Below are 14162 nucleotides of genomic sequence, written 5' to 3' on the forward strand. Positions count from 1 at the left end.
TGCTAGGGATTGGGTTTATTATTATTTTTAAATAATTTAGGAAATAATTAACACACAATTAACGCTTTTTGATATATACAGCCGAGAAACGTCTAAAAACGTGCCCCGTATATTATCGTGTTTCATAAGAAATTTCGTACATTCGTAGGTCCACGAAAGTACATTCTTTGCAGATATGTACATCCAAATTCTTGAAAGCAATTGACAATTAGAATGTTCCAAAACTATTTTTCGTGTGAAGACATTCCACTGAAACTACTTGTTTTGCAGTAATTTCTAACGAAATTTGCCTTATTCACAGTTTCGACCCAAAATGACAGGGGTAGGATTCGTTTGAATCATTAACCAACACGCCATGTTATTAGCGTTCGATCCTTCCTTTCACTAATTTCATTTTGTTGAAGACCATCACCTCCAGAACTCTCGTCTGACTACCACTTTTGTACATTCTTCGAAGTCGTAGTTAATGTTAAATTAAATTTTTGGAATACTTTAGATTCGTTTTGGTCAAGTAAACTTTTGTCAATTTTGGTAAAAGTAAGTAAATGTCGTGACTTGCTAACGTTTCTACACCCATCTGTCTATAAATATCTCCATGAGTTATTTAGAATTGGCTCATTTTTCTCTATGAATTTTTGAGGAAACCCACGCTAGTTTCGAAGGAACCGATATGGGGATGACATTTTTTTTAACTACTGAGATTTCAAATAAAATACTCGCGTGGCTAAAAAGCGAATTTTTCTTTTACGAATTATTATTCAGGTGGGCGATTTTTATAATAGGAATCTCAATGATTATTTTAGTTATTTCGGGTGAATTTTTTTCTCAGGTTTGCATGTTTGAAAACGTGGATCCACAAAATTGAATGTGGGAGGTGTGGGTATTGGGAAGCGACAGATTTAGCATTCAATGTATGCCCATTTAACCGATACACTACGTTTCTTTCAAGAGTTTAAAAAAAAATCGGAGCTGAAAAAATTCATGAACTTCTTAATATTGGAGGCGAGTGGTTCAGCAAAGCTTACACTGAAGTTATTTTTGTAATGCGTTTTATGTCTTGAATTCGGTGAGAATTAAAAAAAGTTTCTACGCTTACGCATGACGTAAAACAGCACGTGTAAGTTTATTGTTCCCAGTTGAATGAAAATTCATACCACCAATAACTGCCAATATATGTAACAAACTGGAATGCCGACATTCTAATTGCACGTATTTTCACACTTTCCGTTGACCTCGCTAGTATTGAAAACGAAAGTTTGTCAGTTTATTAGCTCCACGTATGTACAACGTCAACCGTCAAATTAAAATGTACATACATCAAAAATATCGCTGATGTCAACCGCAACATCGAAAACACGAAATGCTTTGTGTAATAAAAAAAATAATCAGGTAACAGAATCTCAAAAATTATAAATAGAAATGCCATTTTCAAACTGATGGACTGTAATAACAGTTTTTTGTGCCAAAAGTGTGTACAGTTTGTACTTTGACCAAGTTAAAAAAGACCTCATAAAATTTCAAGTTTATAGTTTTCGGTTGTATCTAATGAATTAAAATTTTGCACGACGTAGGAGTACCAGACTTGCCAGTAAGCTGATTCAAACATCAATGCTCACCTTTGCTTTGTTATGTAATCGTGTCTAATTTATGGATGATTTCATTCAGTTTATGCTAGTTGTCGCAGATTTGTCTTCTGTCCAGACATGTACATGGAGTGTGGGAAGGAAACTGTAGGTGAACATCTGGAAGTTGATGCGGTTTATGACGATCTATTGTGTTTGACTAAGGAAAAAATGCAGTGGAATTATGATATAATGCCATTTTAATAAAGTTGCGCTTACACGGATCCGTCTGGATAAAAATAAGTCAGTTTTCGCCACCAGTGTTGTTACTAAGTTTACTACAAAAAGCGTCATCTTGTAGCTGAAATAATCGTTCTAAAGAAGATATTTCAACAAGATTCGAAACGTCGCAGCTCAGGTCAATCCCATTGCTCGTATCCAGATTCTGACTATTCCATGTAGGTTCTAAAAATACAGAGTTGTCGAAAAGTGTTAATTTTATTTAATATTTACAAATAATCAAGGCCAACTTGATGACTTTTTCAATTGAACGCCCGATATTTGCAAAAACTCAAGTTGAAGTGGCATTTTTTGACAGTTTACACAACCGTTTTCAAATTGTGTAAATAATGTGTTTAACAAACTAAATACAAAGTTAAGTTCCGGTTATTTCTGTATGCGGAAAGGAAAGACCATTTAATGACTGAACTATGGAAAATTTTTGAAGTAATAACTACTGACTTACGTTGATTTGATTTTGATAAACTGACATTTACCAGTTTCAAATTCCTCATTAAAAACAAATTATGTATCACCGTAATATGCAATGCGATAGAGACGATTTTACTAAGGTGTTGTATAACTTTCTCTTAAATCATTTAGGAATTTTTTGTGAGAATTGAGTGTCAAAAATTTGTGACTCAGAACGTATTTTTTGAAGCAAGTTTTTAATTACCTTTTCAAGATGACGTTATTAGCGTTCTGGAAGGGATGAATACACCAGTTTTAACTAATGCGTTTAATTTTCGTCCTTTCAAAGTTTTAAAGAAGTTCTTGTTGAATTTAATTGTTAAATTAAAGTGTTTTTTCGTTTTGAACAACTCGATGTCGATTTTGATTTTGTTCAAGTATATTGCTGGATGTATTAAATATTTGGAGACATCTTGTATACTAGTTCTAAAAAACTAGTATAGATATCGTCATATGATTATGATGCGAAAATTTGGATGCGTAGGGAAAAAATCGAAGGCGGATTCATAAACCACAAATACAAGAGTACATATGTTATTTTATAAAATTTGTAGGGTTTACTAAAATAAAAATTGGGGGGGGGGGGGGGGGGGGGTCATCAAATTGTTGGGGGGATGATCAGACATTGGTTTAGCGTTTTACCATCTACAGGATATTCATAACCAAGGTTGGCAAAAACACGATAAAAAATACAAAAATCAACGATTTTTTTGTTTCATTTTTCAATTATTTGAAATTATAATAGCAAGAGAAATCAAAAGTTACATAGGAGTAGTTGGTTATTTACGTATTTTAACACCTCTATGCAACGCCTTATAATGTTTGAATCGTGTGTCATAAAGAGAATTTATGTTCATTTGCGCCACTATAAATAGTAACAGTATTATTTATGTTAACAAAGTTTACTCAAATACAGTCCGACAAGCTTCTTCGAAAAATGATAAAATTTGATTTTGCGAATTTTATCTTTTTGTGATAACCCCCATAAATTAAGTAAATTTGGGACAGACGGAAATGGGAGATCCATTTTTTCATACCCTGGTAGTCACGAAATGCCAAGAAAAGCTTACCTCATTCGGGAAAGAAAAAAATTGAAAAGAAAATTACCATTTCATTTTGTTGAAAATAGTTTATTCTAGTCAGTGTTCAATTTATTTTGATTTAAGCTGCATTTAAAAAGGCATTATATGCATTATAACCATTATAATTTGAAAAGAAAATAAAAAAGAAGAATGATTTAAGTGTAAAATTTGACAACAATTGGTTTGGTAGTTCAAAGATTATCTGTATAATAAAAATCGACAGAGACAGACGAAAGAGACCTACTGTTTCGTACTCTAGGGGTCATGAAGCGTCGAGAAAATTTGAAGGTAGCCATTTGTCGCACGGACTCTGTCGCCGTAGTTCCTTTAAGGTCTATTAATCAGCTGTTCACCGAAACCCTCATCATTTTCTACACTGTAGCTATCTATCTGTCAGTAGGTACTTATGCAAAGATGGTTCTCGACTTTTAAATCAACAGGATTTATTGCTATTCGTCTCAAAACAGATTAGGTATAACTATAAGGGCTTACATTTTGTCCTTTTTTCCTAATATGTATGTGTAGTTTACTTTTCACAACACGAAAGGCAAAACATGTTTAAAATGATAAATTTTTGTAGGAAAGTATCGATTTTGTAATTAGACTCCGCCCATCGGTCTGACAACGAATGAAAACTTCATTACGACTGAGATCGAGGCGGATGGGAGGGGCTTCTCTTTTGGTTTTCTTTTTTAATTAATACATTTACTTTTCTTTGTAGAATACGATTACTTAAAAACATATTTCACATGATAATTTCTCGTAGAAAAATAAGGATTTTACAATAAAGCTCCGGTTCTTGGCTCACGACGAATAAAAAGATCATCAAAAACGAGATAGGGCGGGTGGGCGGGGCTTATATTTTGCCTTTTTTTTCTTAATATGCATAGCCGTATTTTCACAACAGGAAACTTACAACATGGTTAGTTACAATTGTAATTTTTGCAAGGAAATATGGATTTTACAATTATGGGGTGGAGTCTAATTGCAAAATCGATATTTCCTGATACAAATTTTCCATTTTAAACAAATTTTAATTTTCATGTTCTGAAAAGAAGTCTACACATAATAAAACAAACAGGCAAAAGGTAAACCCGCCCACCCGCCCTATCTCAATTGTAATGATTTTTTTTCGCCGTGAACCAAGGGGGTGAATCTTAACTGCAAAATACTTATTTCTTTACAAGAAATTAAAAACATGTTTTTGAGTATCGTATTCTTCAAAGAATACTATGTATATTAAGAAAAAAAGGCAAAATATAAACATCGCCCACCCACTCCAACTCATTTTTTTTATTCCTAGAAACTTGAAACACGTTTAGAATGGTAAATTATTGTAAGGAAATACGGATTTTGCCATTAGACTCCGCCCCTAGTTCTGCCAACGAATCTTATATTTTGCTTCTTTTCTTAATACACGTAGTTGTCTTTTCAGAACAAGAAACTTAAAACTTGTCTAAAATGGTAAATTCTTGTAGACAAATATGGATCTTGCATTTAGGCCCCGCCCCTCGATCTGACAACGAATGAAAAATTCGTCACAATTGAGGATTGAGAGGATTGAGATCGGGGCGAGTATGGGTGGGGCCTAGTCTTTGGCTTAATTTTTTTCTAAATATACTTACTACTCTTTGAACAACACGATACTCAAAAACATGTTTTTAATTTCTCGTAGAGAAATAAGGATTTTGGAGTTAAGATCCGCTCCTTTGGTTCACGACGAATAAAAATATCATCACAATTGAGATAGGGCGGGTGGGCGGTACTACATTTTGCCTTTGCAATTTTATAAATCTCACTTTACTTACGCTTGGGAAGTAAAAAAAAGTAAAATTAGAAGCGTATCAAGAGATTCAATTGCAAAATTTTGTGATGACTTCATCAAGTTTTAGAACGCATGTTCACAATATTCTTAAAGTTAAGAACAAAGTTAAAAAAATGATTTTGATTGATTAACAAACCCACAGATATTATACTAATTTGTAAATTTTAAAAATGACGTCATAAGTTTTTTGGTGAAAATGAACAGACCAATTTTGATGAGCTTTTTAATATGCATGATATTCTTAAAATAACCGTGAAATTTCACAACAATCGATCGAACAGTTTATGAGATTACTTGTCTAATAAAATCACAAGCAGACTCTAAACGACAAACAAATAGAAATGGAAGACCTACTTTTTCGTATTCTAGGACCTATGAACCGTGGGGGAAATATGAAAATAAGGGAAAAATATGGTTTGTGTCTTCCTAAAGTATCAAAAAGATCAGTGTGTTGATTTTAAAACCAAATGTAAAATTTCAGTCTAGAAATTTTACTTCTTTTAGAGATAACTCGTACTCGAAAGTTAAACTTTTGGGTATAAATTAAACTGCCGAGGGAATGGATGAAAAAATCTTAGTTAGCGTTTTATCATTTTCAGAATAAAGTTAAAGTAAATTCAAGAGTGAGAAAGAGAAAATTAATTGTTTGTGAAAATTTTATATAATGCAAGATATGTAACTTTATAAAGCCAAAATTTTCAGAAAACAAGAATATTTTTTGGGAGTGTAAATACAAAGGTTATTTTAATCGTTTAAATTTTAAGTTGTGTAAAAATGTTAACTGGACTTGATTAACTTGATCTTGGTTTAATTTTACTACCTTTCACCACATTCGCAAAATATGGTTTGATCCACCAACACCGTGATTTATTTTGGAAAATGCTCTGGTAATATTTTAGTAGTATGCCGAAGATGAAAATTTGTCAAAAGAAAAAAAATAATTTTGTTTTATTAGGGATATATTTTATCTTCCTAACACAGATCTGCATAGAGCTTATTAGTATCCTGTCCGTCGTAATCAACTTTCAAATTAGCATAAATTTTTCGGCTCAAGAAAATTCTTAATTTATGAATAATATTTTCCCGTAAGCAAAATACTAACAGTAAAAAATTAAAAAAAAAAAACATACCCCCCCTCAAGATTATCTTAATTGTTGTAATTTATAACTAATTATCGAAACACCGTCACAAAACCGGAAAGTTTATTCAAAATTATCTCGATATCTCGAAAGGCAGCGAGAAACGGTGGTTAGGTCAGTAACTATTCCTAAAAACACGGTCAGTTTTCTAAGAATTTGGCCGACTAATAGCGGTGACAGGAAATATGCCTGGTTTTTACGTCTGTATAAACCGACAAGATTGACAAATACGTAATTATTCTCGTCTGAACGCCTCGGAGTCCGAATTAATGTCGGGGGCCACCGAGGAGTCCATTTAAAGTTAATTAAGTCCATAGAGACAATTAAACACCCAGGTTAATTTGACCATACCTCGTTCTAGAATATAATAGGTCAATCAAAAATCAATCATCTTCATGTGTCGTCAGTCGTGTCCAAATTGCTGTTGTTATTATTCGAGTTTGAAGCTCGTGTAGGATTTGATAGCGGCGTAAACAAGTAGTTCCAGTGATCACATACTGAAATCGTGACTGCCGCGTGTCCTTCTATCATAGGTGAAGCAAATTCAAGAACAGCTTTACCTGTCCACGAGACTTCGGGTGTTTGACCGTTAGCTGAACTTGTACGGAGCATAAACAAACTTCACTGACAAAAAATCGAAAATTATTGCTACATAATCCTGAAATTCTTTCATGTTATTTAAAATAATTGCCCAATTCATTGGCACACTTTGTGATCAAAATTCGAATGTCGTCAGAATGAAGGGCACAAGACCTGCACATCCCGAACACAAATAAATATGATTGTGCGCACATAATAAAACTTTGAATTTAGTTCCGGGTTTTTATTATTTTTTTACCTCTTAATTTACATGAAAACTTGTTTACGAAAAATTATGCTAAAATCGATGACCTGTGGTTAGGTCTATAAGTCTACATTGGGCTATGAGTCTCGGTCTAGACTATTTAAGCGTGAACAAGGTCGCACTTTCTGAATAAGTCATGTTAATTCAGGTTTTTTTAACTATTGTGTGATAACTAGCGATTTTGAGGGTAATTAAGTACGAGGCAACGGCGGCGCAGAAAGTAGGTAAACTAATTTTTATAATAAATGTACTCATATATTTGTTAAAACTTTATTATGTTTACACAAGTTTTGTGTATCTTACGCGTAAACAAAGAGGCTGTTTTTTGCAAATTTTTATTACTTTCATAAACCGCTTGAAAATCAAAACACTTTAAGATTTCTGTCGTTACTTCATAAATAATATTTTTAAATAGCAGCTCTGTATTAATAGCCGTTGCATTCCTTTTGGCTTAGATCAAATTTTTTTGTCTGTCTTAATTTATGCACAAACGTAAAATCTCATTATTCTTCTTCGATCAAATCTTTCAACGATTTTTTTTTTCAGTCAGCGGTAAGGTCGATCTTCAGCGCTACTTTAAACGTGAGCTATTGCGGAGAAAGCAGATCTAAAAGTATACATTATCTTGTATAATTTTATTTTATGTCGGGCTCGATCTAAAAATAGTGGAACATCGTATACTACAACTTTCTATCAAATTAAGCAATGTATTTGGCTTGGATATCCATTGACCAAGTTGAAGAGACACGTGTTGTTGTATCGATCAGCGGTACTAATGTAAGTTCACATGAAATCGTTACCGTTTAGTCGAAATGAAGCTTTTTTTTAATATAGAGGAATTTGTTGCTCGTGGGCGAGGATAGTAATAAAAAACTCTTAAAATGTTCTGTAGGTTTTTCGGGTCTAACTACGATTATTTCAGCTATTTGATGGTTAATATACGAGGAATGTTCAAATTATATGAGAAATAATTTCGAGCATATACTGGGTGATGCTTTGAAATTGTATCTTTTCTTTTATTTTTTTTTTTTCGGGAAGGTACTCACATGTTTATTAGTCATCATATAGTGGCTCCGGTTCAAAGTTCGAATGAATCATTTTCTCTTCGTCATTCATAATGTAGCATGGACTTCCCCGCATGTGATTTTCACGCCTTTAAATTCGTAAGATTTTTTTCTGAAAAAGACGTATTCCTGAAATTGATTCTTAGAATGCGAACACTGGCGAGACTCGAAAACAATTTTTTTTGCAGAATGTGGAAGACGTCAGAGCGATGGCACCCATTTCGCTGAAAAATGGTATTGATGCTACTTATATTTTTTGGTTTCAGGCGATCTGCTGAAAAAATATAAAATGTCTCTAATTTTGGTCATCAAAAAAAATAGATTAATTTTTATTCGCAGAAAAAATGAGTGTTACTTACGAAGCATAAGTGCTAAGGAATTTTTGTAATAGGATCCATTCGGTGAACGGATGTTTTCTCAACGTTTTGACTCAATCTATTTCTGTATCGATTTTAATTAAATCGATTATCTCCGAAACTATCGGTCCGATTGTTGTCAAACTTTAAGCAAATAGGTGGTGAAACGCTAATCAAAATTTGTCCCATCATCCCAGCCAACAATTTGATGGCGTCACCTCAGAATTTTGCTTGGTAAATATTTGAATTTTATAAAATAACATGCTATTGTAATTGTGGTTTATGAATCGGCCTTGAGGTTTTCCCTACCCATCGAGTTTTTTATAACAATATGTTACAGTGAACGAAGGTCGCCCGTTCATTTCCTGCATGGGCCACTTTTTTTCTTACACTTTGACGTCTGAGATGTTTTTTTTTCCGAAAAAAAGGGATTTATTGGACTGTACTTCAGGAGCGATGGTCTAATAATATGAGACCATTTTTTGTTTTATATTAATGAACTAGGCAGAACTTCGCTCACCCTGAATCATAATCAAACAAATCGAATTTCTTAGATAAACCATAAAATTTGCTTCTGGAAATTTTATTTCTGTTGTGATAACCTCTATAAATTTTGTATATGAAGAAATATATGTATTTAATATGAATTTTTCGTAATAAAATTTAGTGATACTATTAACATTAGTTATGTATTTCCAAAATTTCAGGAAAAGCAATTTTTCACATAATAAAAGAAATTGTTTTTTTGTTAATTAATTAGATAGCAATTCTAAAACATGCGGGTAGACCCAGAATATTTTTTAAATTTTGCTATGACGTCATTAAGCTTTTGGAAGGGATAAACAGATATATTTTGATTACCATGTTTACGATAATTTTGAAAGTTCAAAATTTTAGAGCAGTTGGTTTTGTATTTGCATAAATTTTCACTTAACTTTTGGATTTTTTTCCAAAGTCTAGACGTCCAGGGTAAAATGTAAGAGCAGATTTAATAAACCACAAGTATAGAAGTCAGAGTTTGCCCGATTTAGATCATTCCCGTTTTTTTAGTTTCTTTTCAAATTACGAAAATATCATTCATAGTATGTCCTTTTTAAAGGCAAAATGAACACGAACAAATTAAAACGCATTTTAATTTTTTTTTACTTCCAGAACGTAAGCTTTTAGTTTCTCGACGTTTTATGATTTCCAGAACATTGATCTCCCGTTTCCGTCTGTTTGTCTATCGTGACTCGTCTAAGTCGATTTTGTTAGACAGATAAATCTTCGTAACTATTGTACTGTTATTAAGTTTTCTTTATATTTTGAGAATATCGTAAAACGATAACCCAAATTGGTCTGATTGGGCCCCACCAACTATTCTATGATACCACCTTAAAATTTTAATAAAACTATTTAAGTTTTATAAAATAACATTATCCTGTATTTGTGTTTTATGTATCTGCCTTGACTTTTTGGTCTAGTATTAGTAATGCTATTAATAAAAATTAATGTAGTTCAATAATATGAGACCAATTTTTTAATTATATACTAATGAATGAATTTTGATAATTATATTGTAGACAGGTAAACACAACTTCGCTCGCCCCCGAAGCACGAACAAATCGAATTAGACTGCGGATTTTATTTCTATGGTGATAATAATAACCCCTATAAAAGTGGGTGTGTATTCTTTATAAAATTACAGTTAAAGAAAGTTATACATATTTGATACGCATTTTTCTTAATAAAATTTTAAATTTTTTATTTAATAAATAAAATAAATCGCTTCTTTTGGCAGTTTTTTAGAGAACAGGTCTATAAAATACATGTGTGCATTGTTGGGCTACAAGTGTAGACTCATAATATTGTTTACATTTTGATGTGATGTAATCAAGTTTTTGGATTTCATAAACAGACACATTTTGATTATCGTTTTGCGATGAACCTTGAAAGGTTCAGAATTTCATAGCAGTTGGTTTCGTATTTTCACCTAAAATTTTGATTTTTTATCCCAAAAATCTAGACGTCCAACGTAAAGGACAAGAGCGGATTAATAAACCACAAGTACTTTTTATCCAAATTAAAAATAGGCCACTTTTCAACTCGATTTTACAACCAAATAGAAGAAAAATTTTGAATGTTTTTTAGCTTGGTTTCCAAAAGTAGGGGTGAATTACCGTCTAGTTTTATGTGTTTTCCGTTTTATTCGAAAATACCTTTAACGGAAACATTTATCATAAAACCGAAAATATATGAATCACGATTGTGGGAATGTTTACTAAATGGGTGTCCCTTCTGTACACTTCGTCTACAATAGCTACATTAATTATCTCGAGATTTCGACTACTGTTGGCCCAAAATATCGTTATTATATCGAAATTTTGACGCTATTAAGCAAATTAAATAGAAATTTCGACATAATAACTTCGCGTGATGTTAATTATGTTATTAAGTTCTCCTACGGTATAAACTTGGCTTACTGACTTTGCAGTTCAAAATTTCGATTCAAGTAAACCAGAATTTCGATCTAATTTTTATTTGGCAATTTTAGCCGAAATTAAAAATTTTCTCTTGTTCGTGATAAGTAATTATCACAGCTTGTGATTTAATTTTAAGATAGCTATGACTAACGGTTTTTAGTTGAAGTTCTGCACCATTAACAGGAAGTGCCACTTTGGTGAAATTACTTATTGTGCTAACGATTCGATACGGTTGTTTATGTTTTCTTGATTTTTATACTCTTTCATAACTTTTATTTCGTTTTTACAATGCTTCGTTTTAACCGAAATCGTGTTTTATGTCCCGCTAAATTTACATTTTCATGTTTAGACTAAAAAATGATTTATAAGTACCCTTAAAAGGTAATTAGCAGTCGTTTTTTGTGTGTTTTTGTGAAATTTATTGCTCAATGTTTGAACTTAGTCACTCAATGCAGACAAACGACCTTGGCGTTTTTGGAATGAATGAAATATTTGTAATTTAGCATGATATAGAAATTTTTTTAGCGCTGTGGATAATCACTCTGTAAATTAAAACAATTTACGAATTTATTAATTTCTTTAGAAAAATATCATTACCTGCTTCATGTTTGTAAATTTGCATCTCCTTTGACTCGATTTTATTGCAAAATGTTTAGATAACAACGATGACTAGAGTAAATGAATTTATGTGTTTAAATTTATTATGCCGATCATACAATTGGCCTTTAGGTGAAATTACAAATACCAGCCAAAATTTTAAAATAGCTTTATCAGCTTGGCAGGGGCAAGTAAAACTGGAGCGTGATTTTATTTCAGCATCGAGCGTATCCGAAAATTTTAAGACATGCCGATAAGAAAACAAAATTAAAATTAACTTTGGAAATTATCTTATAATAAAATTAAAGGTATGTGTATAGTGATTTCGTGTTATATAATTTTGTTTACTTCCGTCTACAAATGTTTTTATAAAAGCAAGTCAAGGTTACGATATTATGACGTGAATTTGGCGAGTCAGAAAAATTGCACGCATTAAAATAGAAAGAAGTTAGTTGCTGAACCGTAAAATTAGAAAAACAAGAAAATGTGTTGCATGTTAAAATGTTTAGAATAGACGGATTTTTTCGACAACACGGTTTGGAACGAATTAAAAAATAATTTTGTAGAAGCAGATTAGACAACTATTATTAATTTACTATTATTAAAAATCATAAACATGTTTATGGTCCGGTGGATCCAAATGTTATTATCAGACATTAAAAATTGAATCCGTCTTAGAATTTTAATCGTTCTTAGAACGTACATTAACATCAAACGTCTGCCGTCGATTAACATTTAGAAAGAGCTAACAACACGACACGTGTGTTTTTCTCAATCCAGCTTGATTCATCCTGTTTTTTCTTGAGGTAGTTCGCAATTAAGGCACAAATTTTTAGTTAATCTGAATTGCAATCAACGTCATTGGAATATTGGAAGGTCGGCACATTGTTTTGATATTTTAATCTTTGGAACAGGTTTGGAATTCTGAGGTGTCTAGTCGCTGCAATAATTTGGAAAAGTTACGCCCTCGAGCACTTGCTATCTATAAATAAATTGATTGAGTGCGAGCGAACTTTCATAGTGAAAAGTTAATGCAAATGTAGATTTTTGTTGCACCAATTTGATACGAAAATACTTACCTGATAGAAAGCACCGTCCGATCCGCGAAATAAATTGTTGGCAGTTATTATTTTGTTACTGTTTAACCGGTTTATTATTATCTACGCTTTCTATCTGGTTAAATCTGGATTTTGTGTCTAAGTAATGACAGTGTTTTTCTCGTTGGAGAGCAGTTGCGTACTTTTTGGAATTCTAGCGCCCAATAATTAGTTTTCACGGTTATTAAAGGTCCATGTGTAGTATTAGTATAGTAATTAACTCTTTTACATTAATATTTTGTCACGCAATTTAGCAAATAATCGTCCTTTAGTAGGAGCTCGCAAGGAATTAACATCATATTTAACGCTTGTCCTATTATATTAATGCGTTTTAATAACAAGTCGATTTCATTTACATAATGTAATTGTTGTTAATTGACGGTAAATCAAAATGTTTTTTAGCTCCTGTCATTACTGACTACTTCAGTGATTACTTAAATTGACATGATTGTGACGTCTGAAAACTCAAAATAAGTTTACATTGCATTCATTAAGCGTCAGAAAAAAAGAACAATAGCGTTTTTATTCTTACGTACGCACTTGGCATGAATAGAAGATGCTCATCCGAAGCCATACCTGGAAAATTATTATTAGAAAAATTAAATCGATAACCATGAATAATCCCATTCACGCACACTAATTATTCCATTCCATTTTCTAATTAACCGCACTTCCTGAAATTTTTCTTCCTGACATACTTTTGTGTTGGTAAAACCTATATTAATTAATATTCTGTGGGTAATTTACAGTAATGTGGTAAAAATCCCTACGCAACTCTTGCTACCAGTAGATTAATAAGTAAGTTTTTGCTTGTCATCAGCGCTGAAAAAATATCTCGTCATTCAAGCTTTATTGCCTTCTCTCAAATTGCACAGTAGCGCGGTGGCAATTTGTTAATTTCTTAAAATTAACACATTCCAGGGTCAAACAAATAACCAATTTGTTTGCAAATATGATCTAATTGCTGACACATGTCAATATGATGAACAGCTTCTTAAAAATAACAAATGTGTATATTGTTCCAATATTTTCGTCATGACTACCCTTACTTAATTGCCCTCAAAGTGACGGTAACAAGGACGAATGAACACGAGCGCAGTTGTGTTGACAGTCGCTTTTATGCTTCATGCTTTCGCAGGAGTCTGACAGAGTCAATTTATTATGCGAAACTGGACAACTGACTTTACTCTTGCAACTTTGAGGAATTTTAGATGCAAAATAAATCGAATTGCGTGGGACTTAAAGGTTAAATGGCATGCAAAAGTGGAAAGCAAAATGAATTTTTTGTGCCAATATTTGAGTCTTCAAAGAATTGTCTTATGGTTAGTGGGAATTATTCTAAAGCAACGTTTGAAATTCCAGGTTTCATCTGCGTCTGAAGCTT

General features: G+C 32.3%; 1 protein-coding gene across 3 annotated transcripts in view; it reads left to right on the top strand.

The window, feature by feature from the left end:
* Positions 1–14162, top strand: part of LOC135122897 (nuclear factor of activated T-cells 5-like) — a 95182-nt gene that overhangs the window by 36106 nt on the left and 44914 nt on the right. The gene's annotated exons all lie outside the window — the stretch shown is intronic.

Source organism: Zophobas morio, unplaced genomic scaffold, assembly GCF_036711695.1.
Source record: "Zophobas morio isolate AGI-343-1 ecotype UQ-CSIRO unplaced genomic scaffold, CSIRO_AGI_Zmor_V1 ptg000005l, whole genome shotgun sequence".
Lineage (NCBI taxonomy): Eukaryota > Metazoa > Arthropoda > Insecta > Coleoptera > Tenebrionidae > Zophobas > Zophobas morio.